The following is a 21,250-nucleotide window of genomic DNA, read 5'->3' on the forward strand; positions in this document are numbered from 1 at the left end:
GTCATTGGGCACCAATGAAAAGAGCCTGGACCCATCCTCTGGACACCTTCCCTTAGAATATTTGTTTACATAAGATGAGGTAAATTAAAATTTTAATCAATTTATGGGTGTTACAAGGGACTCCTGACATTCATGTCCTCTTTCACTCCTCAAGGCCTCAGAAAAGGAGGGTCGTAAAACCCAGTATTCTCATTTACCTACTGAGGCTGAGAAAGTGATCTATTATCCCCTTGGTACATCCAGGGCTTTAATGTCAGCAAGGCCTATGGAAACAAGATTTATTTTGTTGTTATGGTTGAAAGAACAACCTCTGCCATTACACTAAAAACCTGAGTATCTTCTATGTTTTTGTTTTATTGTTCCCTAAAATTCACACAGAAGAGTAGCTGCTATAGTGAACTAGTTATCTAGGTATCTCTGTCCATTTTGTCAGTTCTGCTCCAGAATTATATATAATGCGTACCCTCTCAAGGAGAGTTTGTTTTTTTCTGAATGGAGAATTATTCACTACAGCTTCCAAGCATAATTTATTCAAACTCTCTTGAAATGTATCGATTAGGATGTTCAAAGTAAGTGATTTGTGGCAGTGAATAAATTCCCCCCGGGGAACAAAGGTGTCTGCTGAAGATGAGACTTGGAGAGTATCCCAAGGCATTCTCAAGTGCACAAGAAAAAGATTAATTATATCTGCCCCTAAAATGGCTGTGGCTAGAAAGATGGAATTGCACAGGGAGAGTGTAATCACTATTCTCCTGCTGTGCTTTAGCGGGGGGGGGGGGGGAAAGAGGATTTGATTTGGAGGAATAAAAAGGTTCTGAAATCTCTCCAGCATCTCATTTCCTCTCCCTAGGAGTGCAGAAATTCCAACTCATCCTACATGTATGCAACTCTTTTGATACTGCTCTTATCATTGCACTTTTTCCACCTCCACAGGTATAGCTCCTGATGAAAGTACCACTGCTGTCTGTCTCAGTGCACCTTACCACTGCCTCTGCTACAGAGGCAGCTGTGGTAGTAGCAGCAGTAATAAATATGGTGGGAGGTGCAATAGCAGCAAAGAACAACCACTTTTTTTTCTTTAAAATTCAGCCTAAAAATGGGGAGATGCTTTATAAGCAGGTTTAATTTGTAATTGGCAAGGTAATTATTCTGTTAAGGTATTTCAAGAGGAACATGAAGCTCTGCAACTGTGTGCATGTATGTAGTTTTCTGTGGCCCTGCAATTAGCAGAACATAAGCTTTTCATTGGGCATCAGTGTCAAAAAGGCTATTCCATGGAGTAAAGGGAAATCTAGATTTTAATCTTTTTTCACCAAAATGTGATACTGATGACACCCATTTCCTGTGAAATTTAATTTTTTAACCAGCACTGTGAATGTTGATATAATACTGCTATGTCCTGCAGAGAACATATTGATAATATATGGATGTTTTCCAGGGCAGGGAAACAGTCAGGGCATTAAGCAATCCCAGTTCAGCCATGCTAGTTCCCCTTGCCATCACAGCAAACAAAATCAGTAATGCTTTCTGCTCGCTATGTGATTTTTCTGGGAAAGAAGTTACCTTATATAACATCACCTTAACTTTTATGCCCTCACTCCCCAGCTTGCTTTTCTTCCTTTGGCTACACAAATATATTTCTTTTGCACAGTGTCTAGCTACTAGCCAACTCCCACGTCAATCTAGAACAGGCATGGTAAGGAATATTTCAATTAAGCATTCTTTAGAAAAGTCTATGTTTGTCAAAACTGAGTGCTGAAATAATTGGTTTTGACAGATGTTCTCTAAAAAAAAATCTTTTATAGCAAGTTTGGAAGTTGCCAAAGTATCTCACTGAAGTGGTTTAGTTTTGCTTTTTTCTGTTTTGATTTCATTTGGATCAATGGAGGCCAGTTTTTCATTTAAAGAAGTCTTTGGGTTGAAATGAATCAATTTATATTGGGAATTGAAATAAAGGAATACCCAAACTCTTATGTTTTAATTAATCCATCCTAATTTTCACATTTTCCTATGAATGAAGGATGGTTATGCTTAAAAGACTTTTTTCACTATTCAGGGGAGGAACAGTTTTGAAAATGCTAAAGATGCTCCTGGGACAGGCCAAATCTTTCTGGCTCTAGAGTTGTTCAGGACTCTGTGTCAACTCATTCCTAGAGATGCAGCAAGTTAAAAGTAGACTACAATACTTTTACGATAATATCAATTTCCTACTTGCTTATAAACCACTAATTTTCTAGATTTAAAAGTTGCATTCTCCTCTGGAATCCAGTTTATCTTGTTTTCAAGCAGTTGTGCTGAAAAACCCTGAGTGCTTCCACATGAATAGTGAAAACTGCTGTGATCTGACTAAAAATAGGAAAACAATTCAGAGGAGAAATCAGAGCTCAAATTAGAGAATTAATAAATAGTTGGTTAGGAAAAAAACCCCAAACCAATACTTAACAAACACGCTGAGAATTCTTCTTGTACCCAAATCATGTTTGCTTGTTTCTTAGGATGTGAACAAACACCTTAAATTTGGCTCTCATTAACTGATTGCTACTGATTCAGTTAAGAATACCTGGTTATTTTACAGCAGAAAACAGTGTTCCCTCATAGCAAGTTATGTATTTAACAAAGAGTAAATGCTAACAAAAGCTTTTTAGGTTAACAAAGCTTTTCTACTTCATAAAACAATTATATTTGAATACCAATACCAGGTACAAAGCCAAATACACTGGCAGCTAGAAGTAAGTTGGTTACTCTAAGTGTCTCACAATTAGAAAAAAACCAGAATATTTAGATTTTTTTGACAATTTAATCTCTTCTGTTACAGACATCTAGGCTACCTCTGCTAATTAGCTCAATCCCTTTTGAGTACACCAGTAGACGAGTAATGATTGAACTGAAGGAATGGGACTCTTTGAGAATAATGGAGAAGAAAAACCAGAACTTCACTCAGTCAAGTAGTGTCAATATTATAATAATACCTGATATCTTATAATAATTATCTGATGTTTACGCTAAACTTGTGCAAAAAGAAATCTTGTATGTGAGAACAATAATTACTCCTGTCCATGCATAAAGCTATCGAGTGACCACAATCAAGTTACTGTATATTATGACAAGGTCTTTAGTCCTGACTGCACCACAGCACATGCACTGTGTGGAAGGTTTCCTGTCTGGACAACTGAATGGATCAGGGATGCAAAACTGAGTGATACACAGAGACTGCTGCCTGAAAAGTTCTGCTTCAAAGATTAAGAAATTACCCTGGTACTTCTTTCACGAGTATCTATTATTTGCATAGCTGCTTTCTAGGGTTGCTGAATCATAAATACATCTAGGAATTATTACTCACCATTTACCATCTCTTTACTTTTAAACTGGAAAAACTATATAAACTGGTATTTTAAAATGAGAAAGTGAACAGTGAACAAAAGCTTTACATGAGCTGTTGGAGAAGAGACATAATTTAAAGCGCTGCTGTAGTGTACATCAAAGAGTAACCATTTTATCCAGTGAACCAATAAATCTGCCTGGATATATTTCTGGTTTAACTCCATCTTAGCTATTGTAAAGACACAGTTTGGTAAGAAAGCAGTTTTATGCACTAGCATAGAATTTTCATCCAATTCCAAACACCTGAGATATGCATCAGTTTCCCAAATAACCCTAGAAGGAAGAGGACTTTTGGTTTCCTATAACAAACCATATGAGCATAAAAGCAAGTGCATAAGGGATATTTTGCAGACTTATACAAGAAATCATCAAGTAAGGATTTAGGACACAATGTTTTCTTGAAAGCCCCAAAAGTCCCCAGATAGAATTGAACATATTTCATTTTGGATACAGTTAAAGTTTTGGGGTTTTTTTTCCTCTTTTCTTTTTAGGACCAGAGGAATGAGACACAAAGTTCTTAACATACTTTGGATAGCCCTTGCACTTTTTACTCCTATGAAGAAAGAGGGAATAATACAGGACAGAGATTTTTGACTTATTTGCTTGACAGTAAAAAAGCTTGACACTGAGAACTGACATGTCAAATTGCTATAGAATAAGCAGAAGCAAAATTACTATTTCTATCAAAACCCAAGTAATAGCTTGGATACACTGTGTCTCCTAAATGAGTCAGGATTACTCCTGGGCAAATGCAGAGGACAGTTTCCACTCCTTGCTCAAGAGGATGACATATGCCATGATGCAGGAGTTTGCAAATGTTCACCTTGTCCTCCTTTACTAAAGCAGTTCTGCCAGCTGACTCAGCTTTTTCAGGTCCCTTTCTCTTTGTCCTCCCTCGTTATCAGGGAGTGCTTACGCTTCAGCTGCAGAAATATCTACTGTAAAGCTCTTGTGGCAGTTTATAGCCATTTGGCAAAAAGCAAGATGGTTTATGGTTTACACTTTATCTTGTCAGGAAACTGTGATTTGAGTCAGTGAGGTTCAGCAGCCATGTAGTTGTAACAGACTGACCTCAGATTTCAGGAATAATCTCAGTCTGGTTGCCTGCTGTAGTATGCCTTTCTGGTAGCTTAGCTCTCAAAGTCCATTAGTTCAAGTGAGTTTATGGAGGATAACCTGCAGTCAAGAGAATACTACTTTGGTCTTTAGCATCATGTCATATTCAGTCACCAAAATGATATGAAAGAGATTCAGAGTTTTCCAATCCATGCTATATGGTATACACTGTTCCTCACTCAAACTTTTCTTCAGTGAAAATTGCAATTTAATTGCCCACTTGCAGTTTACATGGGTTACTTCATTATGCTTCCTTTGGGAAAGGTAGAAAAAAACCCCCAGCCCCAATCCAGCAACATACCTCACATAGGACAGTTTCTTGAAAAGATGAATTTCTTTAAATTTGGAGTCGCTAATCCATAACCTCCCAACTACCATTATATTAACCAGATGCAACCTAAAACCTAGCCTCCTTCAGATACAGAGGGTATTTTTTATCAAATGGGGGCAATGAATTACTTTTTTGATGTGATGCTGAAGAAATGAAAGGAAATCAGAAACTGCAATAGATGGAGAAATTGAAGTAATATATAAACAATTACTCATTCTTTAGACATGCTTGGCAAATTTTCCTGGTAAGAATCACTTTGGAAGATAATTTAATAGACAGAGAGTACAGGAAAACCAGTTTGCTTCTAATGGCATTGCTATGGTGTAATGGGGCTGAGATGGCTATATTCAAGACAGATCCATTATTTGTTCTAGTTTTACCATAAGTGACACTATGATATTTCCAAAATCAAGCCTGAAAGCCCATTAAAAACATTTTGTTGGCTTGACTCATAACAAAACATAAGAATTGCTTTTTTGAGTCCTGCTGAATGGAGAAGCTTTCAGAACACTCAGACCAATGACCCATAGCTTTTACGGCAAAGTACAAGGCAAACTTAGTGGTCTAGTGATATGCTTTTATCACCTTTTCTCTTTTAATGATGTGTCCTTTTCCATCTAAATTATTGCAGCAATGGATAGAAATGTTGCTTCCCCATTTATTCATTTATTCCCATTTCTGTGCATTTGTGTCACTTCCATGAGAGGCTTTAAAAATTTCGTCAGTCTGTTTGTTAGTCTCACACAAAGATACCTGCATGTTTTTTAACTGATGAAATAAATTCTGAGCTCCAGGTGAAATCCTGATAATTAAAGTTTAATTTAGCATAAAAAACCCTCTCTCTTACTGCACTTTGGTTATAACAGTGTTCCCTGCTGTTGTATTCCCCTAACAGGCCACACATATTCTTTATTTGATTTGTCTTTCAGTGTTCATTTTCACTGCTCTCTCATATCCTAAAATTTGACAATATATAAGCAAGACATTCCTTTCAAGAAAAAATACAAAACCAAACAACAGTACAGAGTTAATGTTTACATTAACTCATTAGAAAATCTAGTGATGGAGATGCAGACACTTTCTCAGTGTGTCCAACTTCACATAGAAGGCAGCAGGAAAATCTGCTATGATTCACATCTGGCACTGTCTTCACAACAGTTCACTACAACTGTAATAAATAGCTAACAAAGGAATTCCACTTGTGCCCAAGTCAGGTACCATATCAAACTGATCAGAGATAGTCAAGAAACTGGAGAGGAAAGATGATCCAGTAGCTGAGGACTATCCTAAAAGTCTTTTACCTTTCAGTAGGAGTTGGAGACTAGAGGTTGTGAAATTATGTATTTCAGGTATTCATGTAAAACGTAATTTTTCCCTTTCATGAAACATTTATATGACTTTAAAATCTTTCCACATTTGATCTGAGTGACTCCAGATTTCTCACTTGTGCATAGGTGCATAGGTTGCATCAAGAGGAATGTAACTGTTAGCAGATACAAAGCTAACAGGGGATGCATGACCTTTTCTGCTCATCATGAACTTAAACTTTGCTTTCTAAATCCAGGTGGAAGAATGAGTGAATGACTACTGGATGAGGAGAAAGGAATCTTTTCCTTTTGACTAGACAGTCAAAAAGTCAAGCTCAGACTTGAGAAGAAGATTTTTAAGCATTAAGAGAGTCTTGTCTGAAACTACCAAAACTGCTTTACATCATTTGCTTCAGTCCTACAATCACGTTTAAAAAACAGCTTCTATAATATATGACTCCTGCCATACTAATAATTTCATGGACTAGGGGAACAGTATCTTAACTCTTCCATGGGTCTCTGGAACACGGACTAACAGATAATTCAGAAATGTTAAGTGGAGTTTCCTAAATCCATCCACATTCTGCTTGCATCAGCATAGGTCCTGACCCCAGGAAGCTATTTCCTTACAATCTTGTTTGATGTTCCCATAGCACTTGAAAGATTAAAAACAAATGGTCTCTTTACAGAAGACAACAATTTCAAAATTGTCTGACACAACTCCCAGAAGAGCTCATTTGTGCCCTGACCAAAAGCTGTGTCAGATGAAATGGTTAGAAAAGGTCTGCCTTCAGTGGGCCCTGAATCCAGGTTTGGTGAGTATCTTCACCCAAGTGAAGTTAAAGGAGACTTGATTATAGTATAACTTCTTAGAAAACATAAAAGAGAAAGAAGCTATGGGATAATGGTTTAGGATAAACACAGAGCTACAGAACTTCTACGCAAGGATAAATACCTTTTAGGATGTCTGGTTCTTTGAAGGGAACTTGGCAGGTGTTTGTTCTATGTAACATTTACTATAGGTTTAGTCTTTGTCTCAGGTAGGCATCTAGACTGCGCTGGTTTTAATCTCTTCCTAATGACATTTTTCTATTTGCTTGAACAAGTTGGTAAATCGAACCACCTTTTTTAGCTTTTGATTCAGTTATTTGTTAAATGTTAGTCCTATTGCATATGATCATATGTTTTTAAGATAACAAAAAATATTAAACAAAACCATAACTGCAAGTTAAAAGTGGAGCCCAATAAAAATAGAACACCAGAAGAAAAAAAATCGCAGTTCACATGGGCACTATTACCAAAATGAGGAAATGAGAAAGCTGGCCTGATGCTCCTTCTGCTTCTACTGTGCACTGTAGGGACCACTGGGTTTCCCAAAGCTGTGCCTGCTCAGACCAGACACCTCTGGGTGCAGAGGCTATGAACCATTTGTTTTTAGTGGTTTTTGTGGGGTTTGGGGGGTGGGTGGGTGGGTGTACTTTTGTAGGGTTTTTATTGGGTTTGCTTTTATTTTCCTTCTTCTAGGAAGAGAATAGCTTTGCGTGAAGGACCTGGGCATCTGCAATACCTTGACAACATGAGACACCTCAGAATGAATTCCCAAAAGTAGCATCCCAAGTATTAGGCTCCTTGGCAACTTTAGTCAAATTCAGCCCAAGCCATCAGTTCTTTGACTCCTGCTTCCCGGTTGATGTGTCTCTACTGTGTGGTAACACAGATCAAGTATGTTTTGTAGCAGAACACTAACTCCATAGAAACAAATGATTAGCTGTCAGGTGGATTAACTCTCTGAACTGATTCACTGCGGTCACTTAGGCAGGGAGAGAAGGGCAGGCAGTTCTGGCTTAGACTGGCATAAGACGCTGCACAAGTAGGAGAGAAGGATTGGTGGCTAAGAGTGCTTTGCCCCGTCCCTTCCTGGGATTAAGAAATCTAGTCTGAACTGCAGAATGACTGAGATTTGCAGCCATGGCCCTCTCCTAGATTTAGGACCCTGAGTCATCCCTTTAAAAAACACACATTAAGGACTAGAATATGCTTTGAAAAATAAGACAGTGGATGTGCTTTCTTGCTTTTATTCAATATTGCAAAGATTGAATAATGTGGCTCCCACAGTCTTTAGTGCTTAGAACAGGGCAGAAATCAGTGTTCCTACTCCAAGGTGAACATTATAATTGTGGGTACTTTGCTCTCACTCTGGCTAATTGCTCTTTAATTGTTTGATGGGAGTTTGGGTAGGTTCTTTTGCAAAGCAGCATAGTGTGAATGGGAATAGTGGAAACTGTTTCTCCCCTTGAATGTCTTCAGGACACAAAACTGGTGATTAGGGAAGACTTTTTGTGATGGGGAGAGGAAGGTCTTAATTCCCTCAGCTTCACATGGGAGGAATCCAGGTGTATCACATCTTGGCTGAAGCTCTCTCTCCTGTTTTATTTTATGAAAGTAAAATTGAGAAAATGGCAGCAGTTTTGGTGAGGGCAGGAGGGATGAAAAAACCACAAAGCTTACTTCTGACCAGCCTCCTTCTCTGGCTGTGTTCTGGAATGACAGTTCATTTGTGTCTTGTGTTTTGTGATGAGCTCAGCTTTTTTAGAAAATGAGAAGCACACTCTCAGCGTGTCTTCTGGATCAAGCTCCTCTGGGATCTCTGGCAGACAACATGTCCTGTTGAGAGCTGGTTGTGACCTAGTTAGCAGGAAGCAGTTCCAAGCATGAGTAATAGGCACTCAATGCACTTGACTGGGAAAATTTAGGTACCTAAAGGTGTGAGGGGAATGGGATATTGTGTATTCTTAGATACTCTTAGAGCACTGAAAGCCAGTTAAGTCCTAGTTTGGATGCCCAATTTCTGTAGCATTTTGGGGTCAAGGTGCATACAGCAACTACTGTCACACCAGATTGAGTAAAGAATATAAACTCCTCCTTGCCTATCTCTATGCTAGGCCAGTTCTACCTATGCACAAATACCTAATCCTGGAAGGTTGCAGATAGGAAATGCATAAATTAAGTGAAATATTTTAAGCACATCTTCTGTTTCTCTTCTAAAAATTATGTTTTCCTCAAGATGACAATTAGTCATCCCCCAAATTACAGAGTTCTTAGATTTGATCCCTGAATGTATATTCAAGCATTAATGAAATGGCCATTTTCTCTTTACCAGAGGGCTGAAACTCAGGACACCAGTGGTGCCAATAAGTATGCTACTGTAATATTTATGAATCTTCCATAAACAGAATTGATGAAACTAATATTAGGGAATATTAAGGAATAATATTAGGGAAATCTTGGATAGAACAAAATTACTTTAAAAAAAACCCCAAAACAATGAAACTAAATTAGTTTTTAAATGCTAAGGGTACTGATCAGGATACAACAAATTTTCAAATTATCTCTAAAAGCAATAAAACCTTTGGGAGACTTGCAGTTCACTCAACAGCACCTACCTCGTTGGGACCTCAGTCTTGTAATAAAAAGTGTGCTGTGGATAAGAAAGGCCTCCAGGAGATTTGCCACATAAAGTAAATAGCATGAACTTTCACTGCTATCAGAAATTGTCTGTCTTCTTCCTCTTCATGTGCAGATCTCCAGACACAATAAAAGCACAGCTTTGGGAAAGCAGATCTTCTTTCTTTCCAAGATTGTTTGCTCTTGCTTTGCCAGAGGTGTTTTGCTTGTTTTGACCGTGGTGTAGGATCAGAAAGGAATAGCAGGAATAGAAGCATTATCTAATTTTTAGTTCTTATCTCCTGTTACCTCCAGATCAAGGAAATTTTGTTGCATGGCACATAGTTTTGAGTGTTTCAGGAGGAAATTCTAGTTGCAGATAGGAAAAGAAAACAACCTTGGTTTAGTGTGGTTTTGTTGTTGTTGTTCTGGTGTTGCCCATAAACCATTATTTATTGCACATAGAAGAATTATTTTATTTTTTAACACTTTTTTTTTTTAAAAGCAGGACTTGTGTAATATCTTTCTCAATAATCAAGCTGAACAAACTTCTCCTTGTAAGACTGAATTCCTCAAATGCTACAAACATCTTCTAATAATCAAAGGCTATTAGAAATCAGCTTTTACTTTAAAAAGCAACTATAATACATTTCTTCTGTTCTCCTCAGTCCTTCCTATAAAGTTCTTCAGCATCTCCTGCTCTCTTTTCTAGCTCTTTAATGGTGGATTCCTTTTTCCCATAACACATTCCCCTACTACTTAACTCTACACTGGCACTCATGTCATCATTACTGTTGCTGAAATCTTCCTCCTTCCAGCCTCTCACTCACCAGTGAATGGCTTTCTTCTCCTTGACGATGCACTGGAAATTTATATTCATTGCATAGAGAAAAAACATCTTTATTTCCTTTCCAAATTTTCCTCTCTGTTGTGTACCATAATGTGTAAAATCAGGTGCCAACCTGTTAAACTCAACATTTACCATCAACTCCCCTCTTCTTCATTTATCATCTCAACTGTTATGAAATACTGTTCATTTTTCTAAAATCTCTCTTTTATCTCCATTTTAGTAGCAAAAAGCCTCTCTGTCTCTGACCTTTACCTTTTTATTGTCCTGCTCTCCTATTCCATACTTCCAAGACTTTATCACTGTAGCCATTTAATCCACCTGTTCTTTACTAATTTCCTTTTTTCTTCACCAACTAGCATCCAGACTCATGTTATCACTCAGTACCCTTCATTGCAATCTACCATTACAATCTCACTGTCTATTATGCCTGTTTCTTGCCCTTTCACACTTTAAAGGTCCCCTTTAACATCTCTGTGTTCTCTCAGTCTGTGCTGGTTATTACTTCTGCTCTTGAGATTTGTTCCTTTACCTGGAAGATCTGGATAACCAATTCTGCAGTGTACACACTCTCTAAAACTGTCTATTAGACCATAATAATTCAGTCAATAATTCAGTCTTCTTGCTCCCCAAGTTCAGCAATTCTTGCCTCAGGATGTAAGCAAGGAAACAGCTGGTGAGCCAGGGGCAAAAAGCCCAAACGAAAAAAAATGTGGCATAAAAAGTTCTTTATATTTTATGGAAAGGATGTATGGAAGGCAATGAAACAACACTTAGCATCTCAATAGAAGATTCATGCCACTTTGTGAATAGCATAAACTTCTGTTCTCTGTGGAGCTGATTCAAGCACTTCTTCCTTCAGGGATTTTTTTTTTTCGTTTTCTGGAAAGAACTAGTAAGAATTAAATTGAACCACCTGCATATCTGGTCGCAAAGTAAGATTTTGCACATTTTTTTGCTAGGGTGAACGCTTGTGTTCATGCTTATAATTTCACTGTGGGGAAATGTAGGAAGGAGTTCTGCCTTGCAATTACTGATTTGGACTAACACGTTTCCTCACTGAGGCAGACCTGTAGGTAAGTATTATGATACTTTCATGTAGAATATTTTTTATTACATCTTTTAGGACGAAGTAGCACCAAGCAGTCTAAGAAAGTATATGTCTGCTCTTACTGACAGAAACCATCCCTAGCCACAGACCCTCTATACCATTGTGGATCTATTTCTAACCTTCCCATTCTCATTAATATTCTGGGAAAAGTTATACATGCTTCTCAAAGACAACCTAATCATCTCAAAACTTCTGGAATTTTCTTACTGTGGCTTCATTTTAACTTACAGCTTTATTGCTATAATTGTGTCATGACCCATGACTTCTGGAGAAAGACTGATACAGGTTAGAAATTCTTGCTAACAGTATTTAATCTAAATCCACACCTGAAATTTTCATTTTGGGGAGTTGCAGGTTAGAATCCTAGCAAGAATAAGCATATGCTGTAGAAACCTTCTGTCTATCTTCGAGAAGCTTTGCTTACAAGTGGAAAAAAAACAGAAGTCCCTGCCAGCTGTAAGCATGGCAAGTTCCCATGGCCAGTTCCCATCACTCTCCTGTGAACAAGATGACAAGATTTCTTGTGCCTGTGTGGTGTAACAACAGCAGCAGAGCCAGGGAGGCTCAGGCACTCATATCTGGGTGGGATGTGCAGTGCCTGATGGAGGACCATCCACTGGACACTCAAAAGATAAGTGCTTATCACTTGGGCAGCCAGGGCAACTCAGTGTTGTCCCCACATTTGTTGGGGGTGTCTGAGCTCCAGACTGGCCTTTAACAAATGGTGTGTGCGTACGTTCCACCTTGGGGTAGTAGCTGCTTCTGATCAGGGGACGGGGGTTTGGGCACAGCCAAATTTTGTTTCCTAGTGAAGTGCCTGTCCTGAGACAGTGCTATTTTTCATAGTGTATAGTAACAGGTAGGACGATAACAAGTGGAATAAAGGATATGGCATGGTTATTGCCAGTTCAAACCTCTTCTTGAGTCTAAAGGCAACTTTTTAGATGTGAATGCGAACCTCTCCTAAAGCAGGTTAAGAGTGTCCTAAAGACATTCAAGTCTGCAAGTGGGTCAACACAACAGAACTAAGTCTAAGAACAATCATAAACAATCACCAATTCATCCTAGTGGCCCGGACTCTTCATTTCCTTGACAAATGTTTAATTTTCACTTGTGATTTGACTTTTCTTTAGAAGGTGAGTCATGGAACAACAAATCAAAATTATGACATTTTTGTTTGTCCTGTGCAATCTCATGTAGGTGAACCAATGCATTTGCAATACGGTTGTTATTGCAGAAGCCCTTCTCTTCTAGACTACTATATGTCTAGACTAATATTTTACATATTTATTTAGTCCTACAAGATACCAAGATTGAGAAGCACTTAAAAATAACATACAGAAGAGTTTCCTGAGAGTCATTTTGTCTGAAAAGAGAAATTATACTCGTACTGAAGCTTTCCTGTATCCAAATCAACATGGAAATGTATTTTTATGATGGAGAACAAAAAAAAAATCCTTTAGGCTCCCTCAAAGTTTATGGGGAATCATTTCTTACACATACAATCTCATGTGTTTTGCTGCCACTATGCCCAGCGAGGATCATACTGCATCACAGCACTGAAATTCAAGCAGTACATTTCGAAGATTTCTTCAGGTATTAGCTGTTCCTTGAATGCTCCTTAGCAAGGGATCTCCTTTAGGTAAACAGGAGTGAGAGAATGCTCATGGAGTAATCACACAGCGTACTGCATTCATACTCCAGGGAGCTCCACAGATGAAGGGAAAAGGCTGGAGGAGGGATTCTGTGGTTGGGAGTAGTGCTGTTGTCATGACATTTGAGCCGCCTTGTTTCACAAGATACAGATTTTGCATTCTGAGTGTTCTCTTCGTCTTCTGATGTCCATTTGATCTAAAGAGCATTTCTGGGACAAATATTTAAAGGGGAGAGAGATGAGTATGCCAGGTGGACAAATGAAAGGGAGGGAGAACAATTTAATATGGATGATTGCACAAGAGCAAATGGAGAATAAGCTGTCTTTGAATGAATGTGGCTGGAAATGAGAAAAGGGTTTTCAACAGGAGCTCTGCAACAGCCCCTGGGTAAGAACTAATGTAAAAGAAACCCCAAAACAAAAAAACACCCAAAACAAAAACCAAACCAGCCAAGCAATCAACCAAACCAAAACATAAAAAAAAACAAAACCAAAAGAACTTCCTGCTTTTAATATTAACTTGATCCAAAGAAGGAAGTAAAGGTAAGAATTGGTTGATGGAAATAGACAGAGTTTGGGATTCAATTAACCAGGGTGTTCCCCCCAGCCTATGTTCCTATTTCCCAACGTTCCTAAAACTGCTACTAAGGTACCTGCTGGAATTGGGCATACTAGTGAATAGCAGTTTAATCCAGAGCACTGCTGAGCACATGCTGCCTGCCTGGTTCAATAGCAGTTGATTTGCTTGGCACTCTGGATACACTCTGTACCTTAGAGGACAGGACTGTAGCACAATTTAAAACAGTCTCTCACCTAAATAGCTCACGGTTTAATGCAGAAACAAACAAATAAAAAAGGCAGTCTGCTGTATGAAAAGTACCCAACTTGGTTTTAAAACATAAAATACTGTTTTAGATGATTTAGTACCTCACGGAATACAGTATAGTCAAAATCAAGTTGTCTTTGGCATCAGTCCTTTGTTGCCTGTGATCTCACTGTCCAGCAGAACAGTTTCTACTTAGCAGAGCCTAAATAGAGCCTTGCAATCACATCTGAAATGTGACTGATGGCTAGCATTGCGTGTAAGAATCGCTGCTGCCATAGAAGTCCATTCAATGTAATGGAAAAATGTCTGACACATTAATAGCAATTCAATTATTTGGAGTCTTAAAACCCCTATGAACCTTAAACCAACTGTCTCCCATCTGCAGCTGGATCTGCAATAAATTACACTTTCAGATAAATTTAGTCTTCTTAAATTAAAGCTGTTTTGGACCATATTTTCTTGAATTCAAGGAGACCTTTCCCCCATCTTTTAAGGGACACACAGTAACGTCTTTTCATTACGAAATAACCCACATTGCATTTACTTGGGCCATCAGCATACATCACAGTGAATTTACTGGAGGAGCTGACTGGTGGCAACTTATGCCACAACCCACATATATGTTCTCTCACTGTGGTTTTGAAGAACTGATGAATGTCAGGAGATATATGCAGAAGGTATCATGCTACTTGCTATATGCTTCCATTCTCTCCTTTTAATTTTTTTTTTAAATGTAGGGCTACATTGCTCAACCATCAAGTCTTCATGTTTTCGCAGACTTTTGCTCACTGAGGATTTTTTTTCCTAACATGGCCCTAACTAATATTTTTATATTGATATTCAGGTTACATATTCAAAAGAGCAGTGTATTTACATTGGAGAGGTTTTACTCTGGACATATTCAAATGAGTAAGAATATTTGATCAAAAAGATTGACTTCTGACTAAACTTCAAATTCCCATTTTTGTCCTGGAAATTTTTTGGATCTGGAGATTTTCTAGATCTTATGCTCTCTCTGATGTTTTATATTGAGCATTACTTTGGAAAAAGGGAAGCTATCATGTGGAATAGGAGACAAGAATGTTAATTTTGACCCTTGAAATCAACAAGAAGTTTGCCCTGCATATTTAATTTCTGCATCGGCTACTATTTTACTGTGGGATCTTGTAATAATTTACTTGATATGTATCTGTATTTCTTTTCTGTGAAATAGCAATGCTGTTTTCTCAACATGCAAAGGTGATGTGGTTGTTTGAAAAGTGAGCTTGTAGAAAAGACAGCATGATGGGACAATTATCTCAAAGCCCTTACTAGGTCTAAATGCCAAAAATCTGGAAGGACTGGAACAGCCTTTTCATAATGTGTTATTTATTTGTTCTCAGTGCTTACTAAATTGTTAGATTCTCAGGATAATAATAATATGAAGAGTAGTCCCCTCCTTTTTTATTGTTTTGAACAATTGTATTCTCTACTTGCTTAAAAGTTCCTGAAACGTCACATTGTATAAAAGCAGGTCACAGTGTTTGTCACAGAATTATATGCCTGACCAAGAAAAATGCTCCACAGAAGTCATACAAGGTTTACAATTTTCCTGTTACCTCACGTACATTCAGATATAAGCCACTCACTCTTCCTAAACTTTACACTTTCTTTATGAATATGCTTGGACAATTCTCTCTCCTGTTCTGTATGAAATAAATAAATATTGAACATAAATCATAACCACCTCAACCCAGAGATTTGACAGAATATTATTAGTAACAAACATATGGAGGACTTGAATGAACTTGATATAATTAAAGCCATTTGATATGAGTTACGCTAAATATAATTTTCAAAACTATATATTTTTGAGATCAGTATCAGATGGTTAAATTAATATTTTATATAAGATTGCCAATTTGATAGTATTGTCAATATAAATATGTTGACTTCTGTTAGTACACAAAACATGGGGCTTGTAGAATAAACATGATAACAATCAACAGGATAAACATTAAATGTATTAAAAGCTGATAAATCTTGGTCTGAAATTAAAAATGAGGAATAATTATTAAGCAGGTGTGTTACTAGATCCTTCAGGAAAATGTTTATTTATACAACTTGACAACCTTCCCCTCTGCTGTGAACAAAAGAGAAGGAACCATAAAAATTAACAGTGTTATTATTTGTGGTAGGTGAATATCAAAGGAACAACATGAGCTAACACGGACTTAAGATGATCTAGACCCATTGTTAAGTAAATCACAGCAAACAGGAATTTGCTTTGGCTAATATCATATGCCTAAGAAGAATGAATGCAGGCCAAAGGCAGAAGCCTTCCTGAAGAGATGTGATGTGCCTGTACTGGAAAGTTAAACAATTCCAGGGCTTGTTCTCTGGCCCTGAGGCTAAATAACCAATTTAGTTACATTCATACAATTAGACTGACCTGCTTTGGGTAACAGAACAGTCTCATATCAGCATTTTATTGGTAATGAGCCCCGGAATGTGGTAACTTTCCAGTCAGCTCTGGGACCATTCTAACAATTCAGTACATAAACGACCAAGTTCTGATGCACAAACTCAGGCTTCTGTTAGTTTGAAGAGACATAACATGGGACTTTTAACAAAAACTGAGTCATGGCAACTAGAAGAAATACTCAGTGCAATCCTGTACCCACAAGAGTTGTGCTACCTTGCCTACATAAAGCCGAAATCTTAGATAGGTGAAAGCCATGTTACTTCTGTATTTTTCATTGACTGCTATTGAAATAACAGTTGTGATGTCCTCAGATGAAGATGGTTATTCATCAATTAAAGAAGGTTTACAAAGAGCTAAGAGAGTGGTTGAAACAGTATGGGACACATTTCATGGTAAATGCCCTCAGGAGCTATTTATATTAAAACCAGAAAAATTTCAGGAGTATATTTCTCAGTTTCAGAGTAGTCTATAATGCAATATGACACATAGACAGTAGAGGTAAAATATTGTAATTCTCTTGCACGGGGCTCAGTGCTGCTTTAGCTAGATTTTTCAAGTTTCCAACCTTTGTCAAATATCTCTATCCTAGACTGCAATTAGCAGTGGAGGCATCGGCTTTGAGACTAATACTGCATACGGGATGGTCCTCTGGAAGGAGAGCTCAGGACAAATCCAATAAATAGTCATATTTCTGTGTACTGAATCACTGACCAATGCACAGCACTACAGGAGCTATCAGCTCAAAGCTGCCGCATTCATAACTTCACAATTTATGAAGTAGCTGCATTCACCGGATAGAGGTATTCCCTCTATCCTTCTCAAGATTCTCACCACACAAGTACTTAATTTTTTTGTGGTTGCTCTATGATTTAATTTTACATATCAAATAATCAAAGAATTTGAAAACATTCTTGTCTATTCTGGTCAGCACAGTGCTTACCATACCACTGAGACTTGGATTATTAATATCATCTGAGTTTTTTACATTGTAAGGGTCACTAATTATTTAAAAAAAATATTTGGACAAATATAATGCCTATTATAGTGAAAAAAATGCTACACATTAGACTCCAGTTACCAGATTATCAGATATATCAAGCTGTATCAATTAGATTACCAGACCTTTATATGACAACTGCATTACAACAAACTAGATATATTTTTAAACCATTCTATGTGAATGATAAAAAATTAACTTCTACATCTCACTCCTCTCTTCCTAAACCCATCTTAAAAGCTAGGAAGTATCTGATTAATATTTTAGAACTTTGTAGTTTCTGAGGATAATAAGACTTGGAAATAAAAGTACCTTTTGGACACTGAGTAATCAGGATGACCCTTCCAACCTACATTCATTAAAACAAGGCTACTTGTGAAGTCCTTATATAGGAAGTTATTACTCACTATTCCCCATTTTCATATTATACAAATCATTGACAGAGCAGCATCTACACCACCCAAAGGTCTGGTGCAATGTGAGTATCCAAAAGCATGTGCTGTCTGCAGTGCTGTCAGAGCAAGGTGGATTTGATAAGAAATTCCTTATTTCAGAAGGTTGCTTTCATTACATAAACAATAAACAGTAACAATGGTACTAAAAATTTACTATACATTTCTTCACTATGAGGCTAGCGAGGCACTGGAATGAGTTGCCAGAGAAAGTGGGGATGCCCCATCCCTGGAAGTGTTCAAGGTCAGGTTGGATGGGGTTTTGAGCAACCTGGTCTAGTGGAATGAGTCCCCATCTGTGGCAGGGGGGTTGCAACTAAATTATATGTAGGGTCCCTCCCAGCCCAAACCATTCTATGATTTCCCTCTAATTTAAGCTCCTATGAGACCAGCACATATACAGTGACACTAAGCAGCCAGTGGTACTGTAAGAAATCTAAGGCATTCCATCCTTGCCATGGCTGCAATGTGCCTAGGACACATTGCCTCTTGGGGTGCTCAGTGTTTCGAGATCTCTCTCTTGAAAGCTGTTTGGACTACAGTATCAGAGAATCACAGAATCATGGAACGGTTTGGGTTGGAATGGACCTATCATCTAGTTCCAACCTGCCTGCCAGGTTGCTCAAAGTCTCATCCAACCTGGCATTGAGAGCAGCATAAAAGTGCCGTACTAAGGATAATACGACAGCCTTCACCCATGCTTCCTGGGGTTTAACTGTTTTCTCTCATAGGATTATTTTACTGTAACTGACATGAGTTGCTGATAAATTAAGACATTGTTACAGTATGCCACAGCACAACAAAACTGCCCAAATCATATTCAGCCTTCCTAAAACAAAATAGGACCAAGTCTTGCTTAGACTTGCACTTAGCTAAAATTACAGAGCAAGGTGGCACAACCAATTAACTTTACATCAGGGAGCTGAGATGTGTGGCTGCCTCCTTTTAAAGACAGTGTTACTCTGATATACTTTCTACTAGTCCGTATGTACAGAGTTGGGCTATATAGTGGTCCAGCTTGTAATGTCTCTCATATTTCATCAAGCACAGAGCTGGCATCACTGGAGAGAGTGGCCAAACTGATTTAAATGAAGCTGTTTCTGTAGCCGAAGGTACATAGCTGTCTTAATGCATCACTCTCTAATTTACCCCTTTCTTACTGAAGAACCTAGACTATATATCACTCGCTATTTTAGTATGGAGAAAGATTATGCAGCGCAGGTGTAGTGTTTAAGATGTGTTAGTGTCTTTAATGCTTGGCTGTAGGATTTAAGATTTTATTAAGTTTTCTTTCTGTTCTACCTCCCTATCTGTAATTCTCCACATACATTCTATCTAGAAATTTTCTGATTTCTTAGAACTTACAGCCATCTGCTTATAAAGTAAATAATGTATGAAAATTTTGGTTCTATGAAAGGTAAGAAGCACTTAGTTTATATTTTATAAGCAAGGAACTTAAAGACAAAGTTATCATTCAAAGTTTTTATGGAGATATGATAGAATCAATATTACATTGAATACAATACTTTTATTTAAGCACAGATTCACTAATATACCAGAACAACACAAATTACTGAAAGCACAGAAGTCATTTAAATTGAGTTTACATCTATTTTGCATCACTAGAGCAGTGCAAAGCAGATAAAGCACACCAGGGAATCAAGCCCTTACTTTGGTTTGGTCGAGGCACAGGTTACATGGTGGCTGGGCAGATGCCAAGTTCATCTGTTTGTGTGCTTTAAGCATTCCCCCAGGTTCCTGCCACAGTTACACTGCTTGGCTGCTTCCTTTGTGCATGCTAGAGACAGCAGCAATGCCAAGGGACAGCTTTTGAGAACAAACACCCAACTTCAACTTGAGACACAGAATATTTGCAGAAAAGATTTCTCTGAAATGGTTAACTTGGTTATCTCACTCCAGATAATTGAAGTGAGATGTGCATGCAGCTCCCTATGTCAGACTCACTGTAACCAAGATGTGCAGAGGTGCCAAACAGAAGGGCTGGGCTCCTTTGGAGGGTGCAGTAGACTCCCAGGAGTCAGCAGCAAAGCTATTCACACAATTCTATTTACAGCCTGTATAGCCACAGCCATTAGCTATAACCATGAATAGATAAACTTAATTACAACTTAATCTATTAATTTGTTTTTACACCCTATGCGCAAGCTTTTAATTAATTAACAGTATGGAAAGTTTGATTACATTATTTCATTATTAAGACTACTTAGAACAAAAAAGTATGTCAACAGAAATGCTGAATTTCTTGAAGGATTTAATTTTTAACTATTTTAGCTCAAGCCAATTAGCACATGAATTTTACGTTCTTAGAAACCTCATCCTGTATTCACAGAATAAGCACTACAAGTATGGTAGGGAAATATTTTTCATTAAAAAAGCTGAAACCTAGGTGCAAATGCAAAACAAATCCCTGATATCATGAAGACATGATCAGGAGGGTGCTAATGGAACTGTGATAAACATCTCTGGGAGAGCTAACATTACTTCACTTGGAACACTTCTGGCGTATTCATAAGAATCTCCATATGTTTCATACTTAAAGGCATGCATATAAAGCATATAAGTAAGAAAGTGCTATTTAAAGGTACTAGGATTGTAAAATTTATTTAAGATAATGTATTTTTAGTGAAGAAAAATGTATATACCATATATATATATATACACACATAGTTCGCCATACATATACACACACACACATATATACCACTTAAAAAGTGGAAAATCATTCTCACATTTAGTTTGAGACAGGCTTAAGTCTGAAAATGGCTGACATTCCTCCTACCCTGTCCCCATAACAGTACCACTCAGCCTCTTCTTTTAGTCTTTTGGGAGATGAGGATTAATGCATCTGAGGTTTCCAGCATGTTATTTTTTGTGAAGAATTTCACAACTTGTGGGTTTCTACCCTTCTCCACTTAATCATGTTCTCCTGTGGATTGTATTGCTCCAGGTTGTGTCTGCTGCTAATTTCAAACTGTGAGAACTTCTGGATCTTTGGGTCCAGGTTATGCTTTTGTAGTTCTCTGGTCTGTTATTCCTCTATTATTCTTGTGAGGAAACCAAAGTGGGGCTACCAGTAAGATCAGGGAAGTTTTCTGCAATGTTGGTCTGATTAATACCTCCTCAGGCAGGATTGGAACTCAGGAGTACTCTTGGGGAGAAGATCTTGTGCCACAGCTCCATACAAATCAGTTAGATTTTATGGGACATTTAAACTTTACTTTTGAAACTATACATGTTGTTCAATACGCACATCCTTATAATGAACATTACACAAAAAAATTAGAAGTGATGCTAATTCA

At 37.8% G+C, this 21,250-nt stretch overlaps 1 protein-coding gene and 1 long non-coding RNA gene across 5 annotated transcripts in view; one reads left to right on the top strand and one right to left on the bottom strand.

The window, feature by feature from the left end:
* RGS17 (regulator of G protein signaling 17) overlaps positions 1 to 21,250 on the bottom strand; it is a 75,343-nt gene that overhangs the window by 51,342 nt on the left and 2,751 nt on the right. The window lies entirely within an intron of this gene.
* LOC113970104 lies at positions 2,822 to 4,007 on the top strand. Its single transcript, XR_003535041.1, has 2 exons — positions 2,822 to 2,950; positions 3,873 to 4,007. It is a non-coding gene; the product is annotated as an uncharacterized LOC113970104 (long non-coding RNA).

This window comes from Neopelma chrysocephalum, unplaced genomic scaffold (genome assembly GCF_003984885.1).
Source record: "Neopelma chrysocephalum unplaced genomic scaffold, ASM398488v2 Primary Assembly neopelma1_23, whole genome shotgun sequence".
Lineage (NCBI taxonomy): Eukaryota > Metazoa > Chordata > Aves > Passeriformes > Pipridae > Neopelma > Neopelma chrysocephalum.